Source organism: Delphinapterus leucas, chromosome 21 (genome assembly GCF_059928025.1).
Source record: "Delphinapterus leucas isolate spDelLeu-1000000601 "Yukka" chromosome 21, BTC_Dleu_Yukka2, whole genome shotgun sequence".
Classification (NCBI taxonomy): domain Eukaryota; kingdom Metazoa; phylum Chordata; class Mammalia; order Artiodactyla; family Monodontidae; genus Delphinapterus; species Delphinapterus leucas.
The window spans coordinates 34,870,756-34,894,957 of record NC_143149.1 but is presented as its reverse complement, the minus strand read 5'-3'; positions in this window follow the sequence as shown (position 1 = coordinate 34,894,957).

The window sequence follows — 24,202 nt, the reverse complement described above, 5'->3', positions numbered from 1 at the left end:
CAGATGGAACCCATTCTCCATGGGGTGAGGTCCAGGGAGAGAGTGGAAGGGCTCCCTTCAAACTAGTGTTCTCAAAACTGGCTGCCATAGAATCACCCAGCAAAGCTGTAAAAAATACCAGTGTACAAGCTTCATTCCAGCCAATGTAATCCGAGTCTTTGTGGGGTGTGACTAAGGCACTGGGATGTTTTCCTGTGTAACCAGGGTTAAGTACCACTCCCTTAGACAGGTACATTGTTCCCTGGATCAATGGAATGCATGAAGTTTGGGACATTTAGAAACAGGGAGATTTCAAGACAGATGGCATTGATCCCTTCAATAAGGAAGAAGACAAGGTCATCTGTTAAGACAAGTGAAGATAATGGCCGGTTTGGAGCCAAAAAGAAAGTGAAAAAGGTTTAGAACAGCCATTAGGTTAAAAACAAATGGCCAAGAAAACAAATGTCTTTGTAGTGCTTCTGCTTATGTGCAATTAGATCATGTTAGAGTTCAAAATGAAATACAGCTACAGCAACTGGAAAACAGTTCAATAACTCATCATGTTTTCAAAATATAAAACTTAAAAGCAGAGAAAGTAAAATGGTTAAATCAACTGTGGAAAATAAATTACACAGAAGGTGACATTAGATGTGATGCTTAAACAGTAGGAACATGTAATGTCTGCTCAAGTGGTCATTTATATCTGCTTTTTTCTTTTAAGGAGTTCTGTGAATGAAATTATGTTTCTGTGTTACATCCTGATGGGAGGGCTTTAATGATTTCTTTTTCCATTTGCAAAGAGTCTTGAGGGTGGGTAGATGGGTGCAGAAAATATTAGTTAATTTTGCCAGACTTGAAAGAAAAACATAATTCTAACATTTAAATTCAAAAAATTTCAGGACTTAAAAAAAGAAGAAAGAGAAAAAGAAGACATAGCACTTGACCATAAAAAACATTTAATCTAGCAGAGCATTTAAAATATAACTGTGAAGTGGAGAGGGAGGTGGGGAGGGACAAGTTAGAAGTGTGGGATTAATAGATACAGACTACTATACATAAAATAATCAGTAAGGGTTTACTGAGTAGCACAGGGAATTATATTCAATATCTTATAATAATATATAATGGAATATAATCAGAAAAAATAATAATATAATCAGAATAAATAATCACTATGCTGTACACCTGAAATTAATACTGTAAATCAACTATACTTCAGTTAAAAATAATAAAAAATAAAATATAACTGTAGAACATGATGAAAGCCATGAAACAGGTACAAAGTGCTATGAAACCATAGAAACAAACACCTTGAAAGACATTACTTGCACCTGCCCAGTTTATCAAAAGAAGTTTCATGTGCATGAAGAAAATTCATCTAGGCCTTGCACCATGGGTAAGCATGCACAAGAAGGTGTTAGCAGGTACGTGGAGTGTGAAGGGAGGATGGAGAGAGAGTGAGAATCGCAAGTATGTCACTGTGGGGTCAGTGTGGGGAGCACCTAGATGGCCACATCCAGGACTCTGAGCAATGAGGGTCCCTGAAGACAGAGAAGCAGTGAAGCCTTGAGGGTGGAATTGTGTCTCTCAAAGAAGACATCTGCAGGAGTGCTAATGGGGAAGCTAGTGTGATGTTTGAGTAGAGATAAAGAAAAAAATGTATAACTTTTTAATGTATATTTGGTTTTTATTCTTTTACTTTTTTATTGAAGTATAGCTATAAATTTAAGTGTAAAAATCCCAAGTGTATAACTCACCAAACACAACTTTGTACCTACCACTGAGTTTAAGAAATAAAATACTAACAGCATTTGGAGCATCCTCCCAAACTTCCACAGAAGCACCTCCTCCTCAAAGGCAACCACTACGCTGACTTGAACTCTGGTCTTCACATTTTATATGAATGGAATCACAGAATATCATTCTTATGTCTTTGGCATCTCTCACCCCAAAATTATCGATATAATAACTTAGGAGTGAAATTGTCAGCCACAGAGTATTTGCATGTTCACCTTCATTAAATACGAACAGTTTACTGGATGGCAGCACCACTCCACACTCTCTGCAGCACGTGCAAGCTCCGTGATTCCACACATTCCTCAGGTGGGTGACTTCTGTGAGAAGTCATCTTCAATTGTTGCTCTACTGGTAAGTCTGTAGTGGTATTCATAGTGCTTCTAATTTCCATTTCCCTTATTACTAATAAAGGAGAGCATTTCTTCATATATATATTGGCCATTTGGTTATTTTCTTTTGGACTGTCCAGTTCACATTTCTTGCCCAGTTTTACATTAAGTGGTCTCCTACTTATTAATTTGAAATAAATTGCTATATAATCCGGATATGTGTCTATTGTCAGTTATTTGTGTTGTAAAAATCTCTCCCCACTCTGTGACTTTTCATGTAGTTTTTCAATGAAAACAGTTTCTTGATTTTAAATGTTGTTCAGTGTATTGATCTTTTCCTTTATGTTAAGCACTCTTTGTGTCTTAAGAAATTTTTGCCTATCCCAAGGTTAAATTAAATTGTTCTGGAAAACTCTGACACTTTAAAATATCAAATAATTAATCTTTCTGACTAGTGATTCCTCTGGAAAACATCTCAAGCTTGCAGGTTTAGTTTTAAGCGAATGCTGGAACAACTGTCCTAGTGATGTAGTTTAGTGTTTCATGTTTTAAATAGTAATCAAATATGAGGGAAAAATTCCAACTGAATATAGTGGTCAAGAAATTTACTTGTATTAGGAAAACAGAGATGGCGAAAGAAAAACAAACAATCAAACAAAATCCTGAAAGAAGCACTGAAGGAGAACTCACCCTGACAACAGCATCCACTGAATTTGTATTTGAACTAAAGAAGAGAAGACCATGAGTCTTTTATATGTGTCTTTCTGTTCTTGAGTTAATTTACTTAAGTGGTGTGTGTCTCCAAGTTTTTTGTTTTTATAAATTTATTTTTATTTATTTATTTTTGGCTGAGTTGGGTCTCCATTGCTGTGTGCGGGCTTTCTCTAGTTGTGGTGAGCGGGGGTTACTCTTTGTTGCAGTGCTCAGGCTTCTCATTGCAGTGGCTTTTCTTTGTGGAGCACAGGCTCTAGGCGTGTGGGCTTCAGTAGTTGTGGCATGCAGGCTCGGCAGTTGTGGCTCGCAGGCTCTGTAGTTGTGGTGCACGGGCTTAGTTGCTCTGCGGCATGTGGGATCTTCCCAGACCAGGGCTTGAACCCGTGTCCCCTGCACTGGCAGGTGTATTCTTCACCACTGTGCCACCAGGGAAGTCCCCAAGTTTTTTTTGATTTTGTATATTTTCTTATGCCTATCTTTTAATTGCCTTCACACATCACATGACTAAGGAATAAATTCTTGGATAAATATCATGTTTTCTCAAACTATAAATTACTATAATTTTTTCAGGTGTTAAGTGTTGTAAAGATGTCCGAAATTAGTCTGATTTTGATCATATATTGATAAACTACTTTTCCTGCCTGAATGCTTATAGGATTTTCTATTTGACATTAAATTTGAAAGATTTTGCCACAGTATGACCATATTTGGGGCATTCTTTGTTGATTTTCACCTGGAACATAGTGGACACTTTTGTTCTGTAAACTGTCTATACTGAAAAGAAAAAAACACACACACTGAGAGCTGTGAGTTTCCATTTTATTGGGGGACTCACTGAGGGCTATGACTCAGGAGACAGCCTCTCAGAGAGCTCTGAGGAACTGCTGCCATGGGATAAGGGGGAGGTCAGTATATGTGTAGACCAACTGTAATTCCTGAGACTGAGGGGGGAAAGGAGGAAAAGAGCCTTTTTATTTAAACTCAACATGTAAACTTAAATTATTTAAACTGTTATTTATAAACTAGTGAGTTTTATATTGTAACACCTGATTCACGACTAAGTTTAAAAATTAAACTGTGAGATCTCTATCTGTGTCTATATGGATGTATCTATGACTGGGTGTACCTTATAGATAAGATATGTCTCTACCTCCAGATGGTATTATCAAAATTAATTTGTAAATGAGCTATTTAATGTCCTTAAGGGAAAATAAGCACTCATATTTACTCTCAGAAATATAAAAGAGACTAACCCAAATGAATTTCAGGTCCATGTGAACTGAGAAAAACTCAGTATTAAATTAATGTTTGATATTAGAGTTAGTTGAAGTTTGTTGGTTTAATTAATACAGACATGCGTTTAGAGTCATCAACACTAAGTATAATATTTTTATGTACCTAAGTTTACTAGAAGTTAAATAAGATCTTATTATACCTGATGCAAATTTGTCAGCAAGGAAAATAACTTGCTATGATACAATTTTTATATGTAAATCAAATGTAAATAAGTTAAGAGTTTTTAGGCAAACTCTTTAGGAATAATTATGTTTCAAGAATATCTACATAAAAATAGATTCTCCCGATTTGGGTAACTTGAAACTTTAGAGTTTTGCTAAATTAAGTTAAATAATGGAAGTTTATTAAATATCTAGGTCATTCCCAAATAAAATAAGATACTGAAACATTATTTACTGAACATTGGCTTCCTTTTACAGAGAAACTAAAGAAATTTAGGATGATTAATAACTATATTTGATGCTACACTGAGATGTTTTCTTTAAGAAAGCACATTTTTTAAAAGAAATTATGAATAGTATCTATAAGTTTGCCAATCTGCAAGATGCTAATGTAAAAGACATTTCAAAATTGCTACTTGTTAGTTTTCACTAGAAATTAAGGTTTTTAAGAGTTGAGAATTCCAACTAGTATATGTAAATAAAACTAGTAAGTTAATAAGAAAAAACGTGTTTGGGGCTTCCCTGGTGGCGCAGTGGTTGAGAGTCCGCCTGCCGATGCAGGGGACACGGGTTTGTGCCCTGGTCCGGGAAGATCTCACATGCCACGGAGTGGCTAGGCCCGTGAGCCATGGCAGCTGAGCCTGCGCGTCCGGATCGTGTGCTCCACAGTGGGAGAGGCCACAACAGTGAGAGGCCCGCGTACCGCAAAAACAAAACAAAAAATAACAGGGCATAAGGAATAGAAGTTAATTTTGCTAAGGGAAAATAAAGTAATTTTGTCCTAAAGAGAGGTTAGAGAGAGAGAGAAAGCATAGGGCAAAATCTGAATGTAAAAAAGGCATTTATAGAAGTTTTGTGGAAAAGAAACCATGAGGGGGGGAAAAACAGTTCTATGTGTGGTTAGAACTAAGATTATAATAAATTCAATTGAGGGAATGAATTTTAATATCAAAAATAAGTTGGCACAAAACTAGAATTTGATTCCTCTCTGTTAGGAGGACAGAGTTTTCTTGGAATATTGATCTGCTTTTAATAACAAATTGTAAACTTTCTTTACCTTTAGCTGGCAATCTGTTATTACTTTCTGTATTTGCCTTTGAACTCTTTTATTGTCACCTTGATTAAGTGAATAAGTATTATTTCATAGCGACCTATGATCTTATTTGACCAAGTGTTTTAAAACTTTTATGATATCTTTGACAAAATTCCCAAAGGTCAAATTCTAAATGAAGTTTGTGTGACCTCTAGCCAACTCTGAGGTTTTTCCAAGTGGGCCCCTGGAACACCACAAGAGATTTGTTTTCTCTCCTTATCAAAAAGATATTAAGTTAATTAGGCTTATTTGGTATGTTAAATCACATAGGAAACATTGTCAAATGAGTGATAAACCTTCCTAGGTTATATTGTATGGGTAAATATTAATAGATATTCTAGAAATTATATGGAACTCCTAAAAATCTGTTATGTCCTGGTAAAATATTATCAGTTACAATCTTAAATTATCTGTCACAACAGTAAACAAGTTTCTTTGTCAATTGCATTGTAATCAGGTCTTTAATCATGCTTGAACTCTTTTGAACTGTCATTCATAGACAGTTATTATTTTACTTTGATGTCTTTGCAAAAATGCTTCATCTTCAAGAAGGTTCATAGAAAGGACTTTTTGACAAATATAGGTTTCTGATAACTTTCTAATCATACCACTGAACTGGGTAAAAATTTAAAGAATTTTAATGGAAACACTGATGGCTTCATAAAACAGTTACAAGAGATAATTAGTTACATAAAACTGAGTGAACTGATGACTATGGTTATAATTTTTATGGCTTCTGTCTGAAATATTACTGCCTTTTAATCTGTGTTTTCCAGATATAAAGAAACTCTTCCCCTCAAGCTAATTTTGACTTACAGCATTTTGGCAAATTATACCTTTGTAAGAAGAATTGAAACATTTATCTTTTCTCTCTACCTGATCCCTCTCAATATTGGAAACTCTTAGGTTCCCCGCAGCCTTATCAGGTGAATCAAGAAGGCCACCCCCTGACAGGTGCAAGAATCTCAAGATACTTTGGGAATCTTGAGAAGAGAGAAATTCACCAAATCTATAGATATTGCAGGCAGAATCTGACGGTAAACCCTTGACGGTAAATGGCTTTCCTTGCCTTGAGAGGAATTTTAAAAATTCAATCTGAGATTCCTTATAAAAAAACTCCAGGAAAGCCAAATTTAAAAGAGCCTGTATGCTCAATTACACTTAAGTAAATAATCAGGCCAACTTTATTGAAACCAGACTTACTTTCCAAACAAATGTCCTAATTTGGTTATATTTGGTAGAAATCAGGGTAATTTTAGAGAGAAAAAAATATGTTTCAGCAATATATCTTTGTGGATATTAAATTCTAACATTGTTTATCTAAGACTCACTTCCTAGATGGCTACTTGTGGCTAGGTTACATCATTGTAAAATTTGACTGAATTATTAAAAGACACTCTAAGTTTGTTTCTTAAGCTTATCACAGTAATCTATCTGTGAATGAAGATCAGATGCCCCATGACCTGTAACCAGGAGATTATGTATACTGAAAAAGACATCATCTAAAGACTGTCTCCAAACTACATGGAAGGATGCTTAACAGGTACTATTAACTAGTTTATGCACAGCAAAACTGAAGGGAATTGACTCTTGGATTCATATTTCCCACTTAGAAAGGGCTCCTGCACCAGACTGGTCTCTAGAGAGGACTACTGACCTCAAAATTACCTTAAAACAATGCTCAAGCAGAATAGAAACTACACCCACACCAGGGCAAAGAGAAGACAACATCAAAGGTAGACAGCAATCCCAAGAAGCTGACCTGACCCGTATGATAATTTATAGTGTTTTCTTAATTTCTTGAACTTTTGCATATAAATCTAATATATTTTTCTATCATGAGCACAATACCATGCAGAGTTTAAAAACTAATCCAATTGTGGGTTTATGATCAATTACCTATGTCCAGTACTTCTGGGTTACCTTGGTGGATTTCTCCTCTCCAAGGCTCTAATTGGATAGCCCTTAGGAAATGTATTCTAGAAGAAAGAAGTTATAGTTCTGTTTGGGCCACTATTGATATTACTAGATGGGACTCCCTCACTTGGATAATTAATCACACTTGCTCTGACCATCATCATAAATATGAATTTTTTTTTAAGTTACTCAATCAGAGTAGTGAGCCAAATTTCAACCAAATAATATAACCTCCCTGAGTAATGGGATGGATTTATATGGTTAACACTAGGCTATGGTCATTTAAATTGAAAGGCCTCCCCCTTATGTTGGGAAGAATTAAACCATAGTAAGGAAACAACACTAGGAAATTGGTCTGAGTGCTTCATGAACAATGCTTACATATCATTTCCCTTAAAGTTAGGGATTGGTATGGAACAGACCAGGTCAGATGACCTGGGAATATACTGGGTCACACCTAGTGGAAGTTCTTGGCTTAAAATCTTACTAATTCTTACCTTACTAATGCTACTAGCTTTATAACTTGTATTCTGCCTATTTTTCAAGACTGTTGTTTCTTACATTACCAAATATGTGACAGATTCTCTGATAAAATGATGACTAGGTGACTTGAAATGATTGAACAAATATATAGTTCTATATAAGACCAGTGATTGTAATAGTGTAACTCTAGATATGGGAAGAAACAACAAGATGGAATCATTTCCTGAACAATAATAGACTAGTAATACAGGTGACCCAGAGACTTTTGGCTACTGATTCATAGGGCCTAGTTTAGTAAGAGCACATTGAGTGGCCTATCAGTGAAAACCTGGCCTGACCTGGGAATGAAAATTCCTAACACCATGGGACAAGTGGTCATGAAATGCCTCCCAAACCATGGTCGAGTTTATGACCATGTGAGAGCACTGCCAGCTAGAAAAATGTCATTCACCATCTGGTTCTACAAGAATGAAGTCACTAGCCACCGCAGTCACTAATTTTTTTTTTTCCGCAGGCTCAGCGGCCATGGCTCACGGGCCCAGCTGCTCCGCGGCATGTGGAATCCTCCCGGACCAGGGCACGAACCCGCGTCCCCTGCATCAGCAGGCAGACTCTCAACCACTGCACCACCAGGGAAGCCCGCAGTCACTAACTTTTAACACACCCTGAAAGGAGTTCATGGTGGAGATCAGGAATGAGGCACCCTGTGCTCTGGGAAAAGTGGCAGAATAGGCCTCCAGGTAGTTAGGTATTTTCAGTAGAAAATTTTGTATGAACCCAAATTCTTGCATCTCCCCATACTTAGAAAAGCACTAAAACCGTTAACTAAGATATCTGTTCCTCTTGACTAGCAGTAACCTTCTCCTGAGATGTGTGCTTGGTTACACATACCCCCTTTGCCAAAATCACATATATACTGACCTCTCTCCTTATCCCATGGCAGCAGTTCCTCAGAGCTCTCTGAGAGGCTGTCTCCTGGGCCATAGCCCTCAGTGAGTCCCCAAATAAAACTGAAACTCACAGCACTCACGTTGTATGTTTTTATTTCAGTCAGCATTTGACAGAAACAGGAAGCAAGCAGGGAAATGAGGCAGTGATATTTCCTAATGGTCCTCACATTGAATCCTTATGCTTGCTGCCTGTCTCCATCCAGTGCTCTGTCTACATGCTCCTGAACCAGGCAGAACATGGCCCATACTCTAAGCAGGTACCACCCAGTCCTGGTCATCTCCTCCCTGGGCTTGCTCCCATGCCTCCTTTGCCATCTCCCCAGCCATTTCCTTGCTTTCTGATTTGTGAAAAACTGTGAAAGTGATTTTAGAAAATAATAACCATTTACATTTGTATAGTGCTTCAGGGTTTACAGATTGCTCTCATACACATTATCTGGGGACCTGGGTAAATTCCTTGGACATTAAAGAAAACTCACTAACTGAAAGTGGCATGCTTAGAAAGAATGTCATTATTTGGCAGTGGACAAATATTTCTGGAAACAAATAAAAGACACCTCCTTAATTCTGATCTTGTTGATCCCAAAGTTGTCTACCAGCCTTTACCTACCCTCCCAGAAGGTGTATTTTGCTTTTAACAACAAACTGGGGGAATTCCCTGGCAGTCCACGGCTTAGGGCTCTGCACTTCTACTTCAGGGGGCACAGATTTGATCCCTCGTCTGGGAACTAAGATACCGCAAGCTGTGTGGTGCAACCAAAAAAAAAAAAAAGAAAGAAAGAAAGAAAAAAAAATTGGTGTTTGTCCATTTCTGGCACAGAGCTCCTAAAACCTTTGGAATCTCCTCCATCATAAGAGCAATAAAGGTGCCTTTTGAAAAAAATTTTTTAAAAAACTTAGAGTAGTTGAAATGATGTTTATTTGAAATTACTTCTGACACAGTTTAATTTACACCTGAATTTAGTTTTTGTTTTTCTTGAGGCCCAATGTTTGTTGAGCAAATCTGCAATGTTTACCTCCCTTCTAATAAGATAAATTTTAAGCATGAAGTGGTTTATTAAATAGAAATGTAAATCCAGATAATAATTAGATGTTCCTTTCCCTCAGAAACAAAAATCCAAAGGACCATAATGTCTAAAGTGATGCTCCTTTTCCCACTGGATACAAACTTTTTATTTCTAGGTTCATTTGCAACATTAAATTTATTATGGGTCCATTTCCATACACGATAAACAAATATACTGGAGTATTTAACACATGTCATCACTGGTACACACAGTAAAAATGTTCCAATGATGCAAATTATGAATGTTCCAGGCTTATAAAAATATATGCTGCCAAACTCTATGTTACTGATTATTTTTCCTTAAATTCACATCCAACTGACTCCCAATCTCTCCTTCCACTGATAAGAACATTGAACTACTTGTAGTTTCCCAGGTGTTCACTAAAGTAGTATGTGAAAATAGGATCTTTGCTCCAGGTAATTTCAACCAACTGAATTTCAGTTGGTTGAAAGATATAAATGGTTAGGCTCTGACGGCATAGCAGGAATTCCATTTCCAGGTAACAGAGAGTCTGGCCATATTATTATTATTATTATTATTTTGTGGTACGCGGGCCTCTCACTGTTGTGGCCTCTCCCGTTGCGGAGCACAGGCTCCGGACACGCAGGCTCAGCGGCCATGGCTCACGGGCCCAGCCGCTCCACGGCACGTGGGATCTTCCCAGACCGGGGCACAAACCCATGTCCCCTGCATCGGCAGGCGGACTCTCAACCATTGCACCATCAGGGAAGTCCTGGCCATATTATTTTAATCACAATCCCAGTGGTGGTGTGTGGAGCACTGGGGTCCAGCTGAAGTGCATAGTCATTCACAAGGGATGGCTGTGAAGGAGATTTAAGTATAGGCAAGGCATTTAAGCAGTCACTAGCTGGCATCTAAAATTGCTTTCAGAGATTATATGATTCCAAGGGCAGCAGAGTCTCTCGTGCCCCCAGTACATAGGGGATGCTGACTGTCTACACTAGCCCTGTGCTTTTTATCCTCATTTCTCTCAAGAGTTCCCTGAAGTGAAGTAGAGGATACAGATGCATAGTTGAACACCTTAGCACTCTTCCTGGGCTTCTCGGTGGGCAGAGGCTAGAATGAAGTGAGATTTCTCCCTGTGTTTTTATAGGCAGGTCTCAGTGGAGTACTGAGACACCGGGAGATTTTTTTTCCCCTTGGAAGAGGCTCCTGGAAGAAGGAAATTGAGGATGAGTGACAGGAGAAAATTGGGGGATTTTGAGATGGAAAAATGAAGAGCTGGGTCTTGTATAATGAGAAACTAAAATAAGGATGTGTGTCACGGCAAATGGAAATGCCCATGTATGTGGGATACTTTGCTAGGCGTGGCTCCTACTCAGGCTTGGAGCTATGCCAGAAAGGAGCATTCATCGTTGTCACCTGATGCCAACTCTGACATTCACTGAGCATCTGCTACAGGCCAGGACCTGTGCTAACCCTTCCCATCAGGATTTCTGCATTCCTCACTGGCCCAAGGTCACCTGGGAAGTGGTGGATTAGGAATTCAGCACACGTGTATCTGATTCTTCTCTACCTGACTGCTGTGCTTGACCCTCCACTTGGGAGTGCCCTTCCTACAGGCCTGGGTGACAAGTGGACACTTCCTTGGAGCTCTGGAATACACACCTCTCTCACGGTGCTTATTGTGCTTCCTAGAGTGGGGGCTGTCCACTCAGTCACCTCTGTATCTGCAACAATGAGAAGAGTCCAGGAAATGTTCAGTACACATGTGAGCTGAATTCAACAGAGGAAAAATTAGCAAGAATCTGGGAGGCTGCCAGACCAGGCAGAGGGATGGAGAGACAAGTGTAGACTTCAGAAGAGGGAAGCAAGGCTGCTTCAAATATGAACAAGCAAATAAAAGCAATGATTTAAAACAGGATCTCACAGTTTAAAACAGACAAAAAGAAATCCCTTCACCAAAGAAGGGATACTATGGTCCCTCTGAACCCTGCACATCCTTTCTCAGCCCATGTGGAATATCACATTCACAGCTGCATTTGCTTATTTCATGCTAACCTCATTAGCAGCAAATTTTAAGATCTATTTCAAATTGATATTGGAACAGCATAATTCTCAAAGATTAATTAATAATAAGAGTAATTTTACATCTGCTCAGTTACTTGAGATTCTCTAATATCCTGGCAGGAGAAAACACACACAGTGATGGATGTGATAGCCACACATCCAGTATCTATTCTCTGTCGAATGTGCACACAGGGCTATGGTCCTTCTGCTCTAATGGCTTTCCAATCCCTCTCTTAAAAATACTAGGTGTCCTTGGGTGAGTTAGTTAATCATTTTAACCTTCATTATCCATTCTTTATAATTGCATAAAATAATAGTATTGCATGATGCAGTTGTTTGACAGGGGTTAAATGAAACAGTGTATATAAGAGCACCTAGAAAAATGTTTCATGGATAAATTTTTATTAAAGCTAATGTTGGAATTTTGTTTTGATATTGCCCTTTGGTTTTGCTTTGAATTTTATTTTATTTTTATACAGCAGGTCCTTATTAGTTATCTATTTTATACATATTAGTGTATACATGCCAATCCCAATCTCCCAACTCATCTGACACAGCCCCACACCCCTGCTTTCCCCCCCTTGGTGTCCATATGCTTGTTCTCTACATCTGTGTCTCTACTTCTGCCTTGCATTAATATACGATATTTGTTTTTCTCTTTCTGACTTATGTCAGTCTGTATGATACTCTCTAGGTCCATCCACGTCTCTACAAATGACCCAATTCCATTCCTTTTTATGGCTGAGTAATATTCCATTGTATATACGTACCACATCTTCTTTATCCATTCATCTGTTGATGGGCATTTAGGTTGTTTCCATGTCCTGTCTATTGTAATAGTGCTGCAATGAATATTGAGGTGCATGGGACTTTTTGAATTATGGTTTTCTCTGGGTATATGCTCAGTAGTGGGATTGCTGGGTCATGGTAGTTCTATTTTTAGTTTTTTAAGGAACCTCCATATTGTTCTCCATATGGCTGTATCAATTTACACTCCCACCAACAGTGCAAGAGGGTTCGCTTTTCTCCACAACCTCTCCAGCATTTGTTGTTAAAAGATTTTCTGAGGACAACTAGGAAGGTGGTGGAAGAGTAAGACGCGGAGATCACCTTCCTCCCCACAGCTACATCAGAAATACATCTACACGTGGAACAACTACAGAATACCCACTGAACGCTGGCAGAAGACCTCAGACCTCCCAAAAGGCAAGAAACTCCACACGTACCTGGGTAGGGCAAAAGAAAAAAGAATAAACAGAGAGAAAAGAATAGGGACGGAACCTGCACCAGTGGGAGGGAGCTGTGAAGGAGGAAAGGTTTCCACACACTAGGAAGCCCCTTCGTGGGCGGAGACTGCAGGTGGTGGAGGAGGGAAGCTTCGGAGCTGCAGAGGAGAGCACAGCAACAGGGGTGTGGAGGGCTAAGCGGAGAGATTCCCGCACAGAGGATTGGTGCCGACCAGCACTCACCAGCCCAAGAGGCTTGTCTGCTCACCTGCCAGGGTGGGAGGGGGCTGGGAGCTGAGGCTCGGGCTTCAGTCAGATTGCAGGGAGAGGACTGGGGTTGGCGGCGTGAACACAGCCTGCAGGGGGTTAGTGCACCACGGCTGGCCGGGAGGGAGTCCGGGGAAAACTCTGGACTTGCTGAAGAGGCAAGAGACTTTTTCTTGGCTCTTTGTTTCCTGTTGCGCAAGGAGAGGGGATTAAGAGCACCACTTAAAGGAGTTCCAGAGATGGACGCGAGCCACGGCTAACAGCGCGGACCCCAGAGATGGGCATGAGACGCTAAGGCCACTGCTACAGCCACCAAGAAGCCTGTGTGCAACCACAGGTCACCATCCACGCCTCCCCTCCCGGGAGCCTGTGCAGCCCGCCACTGCCAGGGTCCCATGATCCAGGGACAACTTCCCTGGGAGAACAAACGGCATGCCTCAGGCTGGTGCAACGTCCCACCGGCCTCTGCTGCAACAGGCTCACCCCGCACTCAGTGCCCCTCCCTCTCCCCGGCCTGAGTGAGCCAGAGGCCCTGAATCAGCTGCTCCTTTAACACCGTCCTGTCTGAGCGAACAACAGACGCCCTCAGATGACCTACATGCAGAGGCGGGGCCAAATCCAAAGCTGAACCCCGGGAGCTTTGCAAACAAAGAAGAGAAAGGGAAATTTCTCCCAGCAGCCTCAAGAACAGCGGATTAAATCTCCACTATCAACTTGATGTACCATGCATCGGTGGAATACCTGAATAGACAACGAATCATCCCAAATTGAGGAGGTGGACTTTGAGAGCAAGATTCATTATTTTTTCCCCCTTTCCTCTTTTTGTGAGTGTGTATGTGTATGCTTCTGTGTGAGATTTTGTCTGTATAGCTTTGTTTTCACCATTTGTCCTAGGGTTAGGTCCATCCGTTTTTTTTGTTGTTTTGTGTGGTTCTTTTTTGTGGGTTTTTGTTTGTTTGTTTGTTTGTGGTACATGGCCTCTCACGGTTGTGCCCTCTCCCATTGCGGAGCACAGGCTCCGGACATGCAGGCTCAGTGGCCATGGCTAACGGACCCAGCCGCTCCACGGCATGTGGGATCTTAGCAGACTGGGGCACAAACCCGTGTCCCCTGCATCGGCAGGTGGCCTCTCAACCACTGCACCAGCAGGGAAGCCCTTGTTTTTTACTTTTTAAAAAACTTTTTTTCTTAATAATTATTTTTTATTTTAATAACTTTATTTTATTTTATCTTATTTTATTTTATGTTATCCTCTTTCTTTCTTTCCTTCTTCTTTTTCTCCCTTTTATTCTGAGCCATGTGGATGAAAGGGTCTTGGTGCTGCAGCCAGGAGTCAGTGCTGTGCCTCTGAGGTGGGAGAGCCAACTTCAGGACACTGGTCCACAAGAGACCTCCCAAATCCATGTAATATCAAATGGTGAAAATCTCTCAGAGATCTCCATCTCAAAAACAACACCCAGCTTCACTCAACGACCAGCAAGCTACAGTGCTGGACAGCCTATGCAAAACAACTAGCAAGACAAGAACACAAACCCACCCATTAGCAGAGAGGCTGCCTAAAATCATAATAAGGCCACAGACACCCCAAAACACACCACCAGACGTGGACCTGCCCACCAGAAAGACAAGATCCAGCCTCATCCACCAGAACACAGGTACTAGTTCCCTCCACCAGGAAGCCTACACAGCCCACTGAACCAACTTTAGCCACTAGGGACAAACACCAAAAACAACAGGAACTATGAACCTGCAGCCAGCAAAAAGGAGACACCAAACACAGTAAGATAAGCAAAATGAGAAGACAGAAAATCACACAGTAGATGAAGTAGCAAGATAAAACCCCAAATGAAGTGGAAATAGGCAGTCTACCTGAAAAAGAATTCAGAATAATGATAGTAAAGATGATCCAAAATCTTGGAAATAGAATAGACAAAATGCAAGAAACATTTAACAAGGACCTAGAAGAACTAAAGGGGAAACAAGCAACAATGAACAACACAATAAATGAAATTTAAAATACTCTAGAAGGGATCAATAGCAGAATAACTGAGGCAGAAGAACGGATAAGTAACCTGGAAGATAAAATAGTGGAAATAACTAATGCAGAGCAGAATAAAGAAAAAAGAATGTAAAGAACTGAGGACAATTTCAGAGATCTCTGGGAAAACATTAAATGCACCAACATTTGAATTATAGGGGTCCCAGAAGAAGAAGAGAAAAAGAAATGGACTGAGAAAATATTTGAAGAGATTATAGTTGAAAACTTTCCTAATATGGGAAAGGAAATATTTAATCAAGTCCAGGAAGCACAGAGAGTCCCATACAGGATAAATCCAAGGAGAAACATGCCAAGACACATATTAATCAAACTGTCAAAAATTAAATACAAAGAAAACATATTAAAAGCAGCAAGGGAAAAACAAAAAATAACATGCAAGGGAATCCCCATAAGGTTAACAGCTGATCTTTCAGCAGAACAGACTGGCAGGGCATATTTAAAGTGATGAAAGGGAAAAACCTCCAATCAAGATTACTCTACCTAGTGAGTAACTCATTCAGATTTGACAGAGAAATCAAAACCTTTACAGGCAAGCAAAAGCTAAGAGAATTCAGCACCTCCAAACCAGCTTTACAACAAATGCGAAAGGAACTTCTCTAGGCAAAAAACACAAGAGAAGGAAAAGACCTACAATAACAAACCCAAAACAATTAAGAAAATGGGAATAGGAACATACATATCGATAATTACCTTAAATGTAAATGGATTAAATGCTCCCACCAAACGACACAGACTGGCTGAATAGATACAAAAACAAGACCCATATATATGTTGTCTACAAGAGACCCACTTCAGATCTAGGGACACACACAGACTGAAAGTGAGGGGATGGAAAAAGATATTCCATGCAAATGGAAATCAAAAGAAACCTGGAGTAGCAATTCTCATATCAGACAAAATACACTTTAAAAGAAAGACTATTACAAGAGACAAAGAAGGAGACTACATAATGATCAAGGGATCAATCCGAGAAGAAGATATAACAATTTTAAATATCTATGCACCCAACATAGGAGCACCTCAATAGATAAGGCAAACACTAACAGCCATAAAAGGGGAAATCAACAGTAACACATTCATAGTAGGGGACTTTAACACCCCACTTTCACCAATGGATAGATCATCCAAAATGAAAATAAATAAGGCACACAAGCTTTAAACGATACATTAAACAAGATGGACTTAATTGATATTTATAGGACATTCCATCCAAAAACAACAGAATACACATTTTTCTCAAGCGCTCATGGAACATTCTCCAGGAGAGATCATATCTTGGGTCACAAATCAAGCCTTGGTAAATTTAAGAAAATTGAAACTGTATTAAGTATCTTTTCTGTCCACAACGCTATGAGACTAGATATCAATTACAGGAAAAGATCTGTAAAAAACACAAACACATGGAGGCTGAACAATACACTACTTAATAACGAAGTGATCACTGGAGAAATCAAAGAGGAAATCAAAAAATACCTAGAAACAAATGACAATGGAGACAAGACGACCCCAAACATATGGGATGCAGTAAAAGCAGTTCTAACAGAGAAGTTAATAGCAATACAATCCTACCTTAAGAAACAGGAAACATCTCGAATAAACAACCTAACCTTGCACCTAAAGCAATTAGAGAAAGAAGAACAAAAATACCCCAAAGTTAGCTGAAGGAAAAAAATCATAAAGATCAGATCAGAAATAAATGAAAAAGAAATGAAGGAAATGATAGCAAAGAACAATAAAACTAAAAGCTGGTTCTTTGAGAAGATAAACAAAATTAATAAACCATTAGCCAGACTCATCAAGCAAAGAAGGGAGAAGACTCAAATAAACAGAATGAAAAATGAAAAAGAAGTAACAATGGACATGGCAGAAATACAAAGGATCATGAGAGATTACTACAAGCAACTCTATGCCAATAAAATGGACAACCTAGAAGAAATGGGCAAATTCTTAAAAATGCACAACGTGCCAAGACTCAATGAGGAAGAAATAGAAAATATGAACAGACCAACCACAAGCACTGAACTTGAGACTGTGATTAAATATCTTACAACCAACAAAAGCCCAGGACGAGATGGCTTCACAGGTGAATTATATCAAACAATTAGAGAAGAGGCAACACCTATCCTTCTCAAACTCTTCCAAAATACAGCAGAGGGAGGAACACTCCCAAACTCATTCTATGAGGCCACCATCACCCTGATATTAAAACCAGACAAGGATGTCACAAAGAAAGAAAATTACAGGCCAATATCACTGATGAACATAGATGCAAAAATCCTCAACAAAATACTAGCAAACAGAATCCAACAGCACATTAAAAGGATCATACACCATGATCAAGTGGGGTTTATTCCAAGAAAGCAAGGATTTTTCAATATGCGCAAATCAATCAACGTGATACACCATATTAACAAATTGAATGAGAAAAACCATATGATCATCTCAATAGATGCAGAAAAACTTTTGACAAAATTCACCCCGGTTTATTATAAAAAACCCTGCAGAAAGTAGGCATAGAGGGAATTTTCCTCAACATATTAAAGGCCATCTATGACAAACCCACAGCCAACATCGTCCTCAATGGCGAAAAACTGAAAGCATTTCCACTAAGATCAGGAACAAGGCAAGGTTGCCCACTCTCACCACTCTTATTCAACATAGTTTTGGAAGTTTTAGCCACAGCATTCAGAGAAGGAAAGGAAATAAAAGGAATCCAAATCAGAAAAGAAGAAGTAAAGCTGTCACAGTTTGCAGATGACATGATACTATACATAGAGAATCCTAAAGATGCTACCAGAAAATTGCTAGAGCTAATCAATGAATTTGGTAAAGCAGCAGGATAAAAAAATAAATGCACAGAAATCTCTGGCATTCCTATATAATAATGATGAAAAATCTGAAAGTGAAATTAAGAAAACACTCCCATTTACCGTTGCAAAAAAACAATAAAATATCTAGGAATAAACCTACCTAAGGAGACCAAACTTGTATACAGAAAATTATAAGATACTGATGAAAGAAATTAAAGATGATACAAATAGATGGAAAGATATACCATGTTCTTGGATTGGAAGAATCAACATTGTGAAAATGACTCTATTACACAAAGCAATCTACAGCTTCAATGCAATCCCTTTCAAACTACCACTGGCACTTTCCACAGAAGTAGAACAAAAAATTCCACAATTTGTATGGAAACACCAAAGACCCCGAATAGCCAAAGCAATCTTGAGAACGAAAAACGGAGCTGGAGGAATCAGGCTCCCTGAGTTCAGACTATACTACAAAGCTACAGTAATCGAGAAAGTATGGTACTGGCACAAAAACAGAAAGATAGATCAATGGAACAAGATAGAAAGCCCAGAGATAAACCCACGCACATATGGTCACCTTATCTTTGACAAAGGAGGCAGGAATGTGCAGTGGAGAAAGGACAGCCTCTTCAATAAGTGGTGCTGGGAAAACTGGACAGCTACATGTAAAAGTATGAGATTAGATCATTCCCTAACACCATACACAAAAATAAGCTCGAAATGGATTAAAGACCTAAATGTAAGGCCAGAAACTATCAAACTCTTAGAGGAAAACATAGGCAGAGCACCCTATGACATAAATCACAGCAAGATCCTTTTTGACCCACCTCCTAGAGAAATGGAAATAAAAACAAAAATAAAAAAATGGGATCTAATGAAACTTAAAATCTTTTGCACAGCAAAGGAAACCATAAACAAGACCAAAAGACAACCATCAGCATGGGAGAAAATATTTGCAAATGAAGCAACTGACAAAGGATTAATCTCCAAAATTTACAAGTGGTTCATGCAGCTCAATAACAAAAAGACAAACAACCCAATCCAAAAATGGTCAGAAAACCTAAATAGACGTTTCTCCAAAGAAGATGTACAGATTGCCAACAAACACATGAAAGAATGCTCAACATCATTAATCATTAGGAAATGCAAACCAAAACTACAATGAGATGTTATCTCACACTGGTCAGAATGGCCATTATCAAAAAATCTAGAAACAATAAATGCTGGAGAGGGTGTGGAGAAAAGAGAACACTCTTGCACTGCTGGTGGGAATGTGAATTGGTATAGTCCTTATGGAGAACAGTATGGAGGTTCCTTAAAAAACTACAAATAGAATTACCATATGACCCAGCAATCCTACTACTGGGCATATACCCTGAGAAAACCATAATTCAAAAAGAGTCATGTACCAAAATGTTCATTGCAGCTCTATTTACAATAGCCCGGAGATGGAAACAACCTAAGTGCCCATCATTGGATGAATGGATAAAGAAGATGTGGCACATATATACAATGGAATATTACTCAGCCTTAAAAAGAAATGAAATTGAGCTATTTGTAATGAGATGGATAGACCTAGAGTCTGTCATACAGAGTGAAGTAAGTCAGAAAGAAAAAGACAAATACCGTATGCTAACACATATATATGGAATTTAAGGGGGAAAAAATGTCATGAAGAACCTAGGGGTAAGACAGGAATAAAGACGCAGACCTACTGGAGAACGGACTTGAGGATATGGGGAGGGGGAAGGGTGAGCTTTGACAGGGCGAGAGAGAGTCATGGACATATACACACTAACAAACGTAGTAAGGTAGATAGCTAGGGGGAAGCAGCCACAAGGCACAGGGATATTAGCTTGGTGCTTTGTGACAGCCTGGAGGGGTGGGATAGGGAGAGTGGGAGGGAGGGAGACGCAAGAGGGAAGACATATGGGAACATATGTATATGTATAACTGATTCACTTTGTTATAAAGCAGAAACTAACACACCATTGTAAAGCAATTATACCCCAATAAAGATGTTTAAAAAAAAAAAAAAGAGTCATGTAGCAAAATGTTCATTGCAGCTCTATTTACAATAGCCAGGAGATGGAAGCAACCTAAGTGTCCATCATCGGATGAATGGATAAAGAAGATGTGGCACATATACACAATGGAATATTACTCAGCCATAAAAAGAAACGAAATCGAGTTATTTGTAGTGAGGTGGAAGGACCTAGAGTCTGTCATACAGCATGAAGTAAGTCAGAAAGAGAAAGACAAATACCGTATGCTAACACATATATATGGAATCTAAGAAAAAACATGTCATGAAGAACCTAGGGGTTTGACGGGAATAAAGACACAGACCTACTAGAGAATAGACTTGAGGATATGGGGAGCGGGAAGGGTAAGCTGTGACAAAGTGAGAGAGTGGCATGGACATACATACATTACCAAACGTAAAATAGATAGCTAGTTGGAAGCAGCCGCATAGCACAGGGAGATCAGCTCGGTGCTTTGTGACCGCCTGGAGGGGTGGGATAGGGAGAGTGGGAGGGAGGGAGACGCAAGGGGGAAGAGATTTGGGAACATATGTATATGTATAACTGATTCACTTTGTTATAAAGCAGAAACTAACACACCATTGTAAAGCAATTATACTCCAATAAAGATGTAAAAAAAAAGATTTTCTGATCATGTCTATTCTAACTGGTGTGAGGTGATACCTCATTGTAGTTTACATTTGAATTTCTCTAGTAATCAATGATGCTAAGCAGCTTTTCATGTGCTTCTTGGCTATCTGTATGTCTTCTTTGGAGAAATGTTTATTTAGTTCTTCTGCCCATTTTTCGATTGCGTTGTTTGTTTAATATTGAGCTGCATGTACTGTTTACATATTTTGGAGATTAATCCTTTGTCAGTTGCTTCATTTGCAAATATTTTCTCCCATTCTGGGAGTTGTCTTTTTATCTCGTTTATGGTTTCCTTTGCTGTGCAAAAGCTTTTAAGTTTCATTAGGTCCCATTTGTTTAGTTTTGTTTTCATTTCCATTTTTCGAGAGGTGGGTCAAAAAGGATCTTGCTGTGATTTTTGTCATAGAGTGTTCTGCTTATGTTTTCCTCTTAGAGTTTTAGAGTGTCTGGCCTTACATTTAGGTCTTTAATCCATTTTGAGTTTATTTTTGTGTATGGTGTTAGGGAGTGTTCTAATTTCATTCTTTTACATGTAGCTGTCCAGTTTTCCCAGCACCACTTATCGAACAGGCAGTCTTTTGTCCATTGTATATTCTTGCCTCCTTTATCAACAATTAGGTGACCTTATGTGTGTGGGTTTATCTCTGGGCTTTCTATCCTGTTCCATTTATCTATATTTCTGTTTTTGTGCCAGTATCATACTGTCTTGATTACTGTAGCTTTGTAGTATAGTCTGAACTCAGGGAGCCTGATTCCTCCAGCTCCGGTTTTCTTTCTCAAGATTGCTTTGGGTATTCAGGGTGTTTTTTGTTTCCATACAACGTGTGAAATTTCTTGTTCTTGTTCTGTGAAAAATGCCATTGGGAGTTTGATAGGGATTGCATTGAATTTGTAGATTGCTTTGTGTAGTAGAGTCATTTTCACAGTGTTGATTCTTCCAATCCAAGAACCTGGTATATCTCTCCATTTGTTTGTATCATCTTTAATTTCTTTCATCATTGTCTTATAATTTTTTGCATACAAGTCCTTTGTCTCCTTACATTGGTTAATCCAAGGTATTTTATTTTTTTTGTTGCAGTGGTAAATGGGATTGTTTCCTTAATTTCTCTTTCTGATTTTTCATTGTTAGTGTATAGGAATGCAAGAGATTTATGTGCATTAATTTTGTATACTGCTACTTCACCAAATTCATTGATTAGCTCTAGTCGTTTTCTGGTAGCATCTTTAGGATTCTCTATGTGTAGTATCATGTCATCTGCAAACAGTGACAGCTTTATTTCTTCTTTTCTGATTTGGATTCCTTTTATTTCTTTTTCTTCTCTGACTACTGTGGCTAAGACTTCCAAAACTATGTTGAATAAGAGTGGTGAGAGTGTGCGACCTTGTCTTGTTCCTGATCTTAGAGGAAATGCTTTCAGTTTTTCACCATTGAGAACGATGGTGGCTGTGGGTTTGTTATATATGGCCTTTATTATATTGAGGTTAGTTCCCTCTCTGCCAACTTTCTGGAGAGTTTTTATCATAAATGGGTGTTGAATTTTGTCAAAAGGTCTTCCAGGTTGTCCATTTTATTGGCATATAATTGCTTGTAATAATCTCTCATGATCCATTGTATTTCTGCAGTGTCAGTTGTTACTTCTCCTTTTTCATTTCTAATTCTATTGATTTGAGTCTTCTCCGTTTCTTTCTTGATGAGTCTGGCTAATGGTTTATCAATTATGTTTATCTTATCAAAGAACCAGCTTTTAGTTTTATTGATCTTTGCTATTGTTTCCTTCATTTCTTTTTAATTTATTTCTGATCTGATCTTTATGATTTCTTTCCTTCAGCTAACTTTGGCGTTTTTTTGTTCTTCTTTCTCTAATTACTGTAGGTGTAAGGTTAGGTTGTTTATTTGAGATGTTTCTTGTTTCTTGAGGTAGGTTTGTATTGCTATAAACTTCCCTCTTTGAATTGTTTTTCCTGTATCCCATAGGTTTTGGATCATCGTGTTTTCCTTGTCATTTGTCTCTAGGTATTTTTTTATTTCCTCTTTGATTTCTTCAGTGATATCTTGGTTACTTAGTAACGTATTGTTTAGCCTACATGTGTTTGTGTTTTTTATGGCTTTTTCCCTGCAATTTATTTGTAATCTCATAGCATTGTGGTCGGAAAAGATGTTTGATACAATTTCAATTTTCTTAAATGTTGAGGCTTACTTTTTGACTGAAGATGTGATCTGTCCGGGAGAATGTTCCATATGCACTTGAGAAAAAACTGTAATCTGCTGTTTTCAGATGGATATCCTATAAATATCAATTCAATCTACCTGGTCTATTGTATCATTTAAAGCTTGTGTTTCCTTAGTAATTTTCTGTTTGGATGATCTGTCCATTGGTGTAAGTTAGGTGTTAAAGTCTCCCACTATTATTGTGTTACTGTCGATTTCCTCTTTTATAGCTGTTAGCAGCTGCCTTAATTATAGAGGTGCTCCTATGTTGGGTGCATATATATTTATAATTTTTCTATCTTCTTTTTGGATTGATCCCTTGATCATTATGTAGTGTCCTTCCTTGTCTCTTGTAGCATTCTTTCTTTTAATGTCTATTTTATCTGATACGAGTATTGCTATTCCAGCTTTCTTTTGATTTCAATTTGCATGGAATATCTTTTTCCATCCCCTCACTTTCATTCTGTATGTGTCCCTAGGTCTGAAGTGGGTATCTTGTAGACAGCATATAAATGGGTCTTGGTTTTGTATCCATTCAGTGAGCCTCTGTCTTTTGTTTGGAGCATTTAATCCATTCACGTTTAAGGTAATTATCAATATGTATGTTCCTATTCCCATTTTCTTAATTGCTTTGGGTTTTTTTTTTTTTGTAGGTTCTTTTCTTCTCTTATGTTTCCCACTTAGAGAAGTTCCTTTAGCATTCGTTGTAGAGATGGCTTGGTGGTGCTGAATTCTTTTAGCTTTTGCTTGTCTGTAAAACTTTTGATTTCTCCATGAAATCTAAATGAGATCCTCGCTGGATAGAATCATCTTGGTTGTAGGTTCTTCCCTTTCTTCACTTTAAGTATTTCATGCCACTGCCTTCTGGCTTGTAGAATTTCCACTGAAAAATCAGCTGTTAACCTTATGGGAGTTCTCTTTTATGTTATTTGTCATTTTTTCCTTGTTGCTTTTAATAATTTTTCTTTGTCTTTAATTTTTGTCAGTTTGGTAACTATGTGTCTCGGTGTGTTTCTCCTTGGATTTATCCTGTATGGGACTCTCTGTGCTTCCTGGACTTGGGTGGCTATTTCCTTTCCCATGTTTGGGAAGTTTTCGACTATAATGTCTTCAAATATTTTCTCAGGTCCTTTCTC